Raw genomic sequence first — 1,374 nt, forward strand, 5'->3', positions numbered from 1 at the left:
CCAGCTCTCATGGGAACTAATAGAGTGAGAACTCATTCATTAATCCCCCTACCTAGGGAGAGCATTAATCTGTTCATGATGGATCCACCCCCATGACTCAATCAGTTTCCAACACTGCCACATTGGGGATCAGATTTCCATGAGTTCTGGGAGGAAAATTCATCGAAACTCCATCAGAAGGTAACATTTACTGAGCTCCAGCTCCTACATAAACTAACCTTAATACCTTTAATCCCCATGACAGTCTTTCTGACAGATAAAGAAATGGATCCCAAAAGAGATCCATAGCTTGTCTGTTGATCTTTATTTTGCTGCTTTTTCTGTCCCTGTCCTATTACTCCAGGTCTGCTGGAATTTTCATCCATTTAAAATTTGCCACACTGTATTTTAGAGCATGGTAATAAAATGGAAACAATCAAACATAAAATAACCTAAACACACTGAAAATTAGTAAACATGTAAACACATTGAGGCCTGAGGTCAATTTCTAGAGGAAAATATATGACAACAATAGCACAGAAGACAGAGAGGATAAATAAAATTAAACTAATGTAAGTTTTTTATACTTTATATAAAGTGGTACAATATTAACTTTAAGTGGAATATGATAAGTTAAGGATGCATTTACCAATCCCTAGAATATCTACCAGAAAAAACAATATAGCTAAAGAGCCAATGATGTAAAAGAGAAGACTGAGTAATAGCCAATTAACCCAAAAGAAGACAGGAGAAAAGCAGCAGGGAACAACAACAAAAAATGGGACAAATAGAGAACATATAGTAAGCATTGAACCTAACTCAATCATATCAATAACTATATAAATATAAGTGGGCAAAACACCCAAATTAAAAGGCAGAGGTTGGATAAAAAAGAAAGACATGTATACCTGTCTACAAGAGAAACACTTTGAATATAAAGAAACAGATAGATTGAAAATAAAAATATGGAAAGACACATACCATGAAAACAGTATAAACAGAAAAGTTGGCAAGACTATATTAATATTAGATAAAATAGTCTTCAAAATCAAGGAGTATTATTAAAGATAAAGAAGGGTACTTAATAATAACAAGAGGCTCAATTTATCAGGATGATATACCAATCATAAATGTGTATACAGTTAATGACAGAAATTCAAAATGCACTCTGGACACCCAGAGCTTCCTGGTTGATGAACACATTGATGTGTTGAAAGGCTGACATGCCCTGATTTCTCAGGGAGAGAGCATGGAAGCTCTGTGTCCAGGACTCTCCTAGACCTTGCCCCTTGTGCCCTTCATTTGGCTGTTCCTGAGTTGTGCCCTTTATAATAAAACTGTAATCAGAAGTATAGTGTTTTCAGTGAATTCTGTGAATCAGCTTAGTGAATTATC

The 1,374-nt window shown here is 35.2% G+C and overlaps 1 protein-coding gene across 1 annotated transcript in view; it reads left to right on the forward strand.

Annotated features, from left to right (window-relative positions):
* The window catches only part of LOC103606879 (putative uncharacterized protein C12orf63), a gene marked incomplete at its 3' end in the record, with an annotated part of 107,384 nt that overhangs the window by 16,589 nt on the left and 89,421 nt on the right, over positions 1 to 1,374 (forward strand). The window lies entirely within an intron of this gene.

This window comes from Galeopterus variegatus, unplaced genomic scaffold, assembly GCF_000696425.1.
Source record: "Galeopterus variegatus unplaced genomic scaffold, G_variegatus-3.0.2 Scaffold6910, whole genome shotgun sequence".
In the NCBI taxonomy this organism is placed as follows: Eukaryota; Metazoa; Chordata; class Mammalia; order Dermoptera; family Cynocephalidae; genus Galeopterus; species Galeopterus variegatus.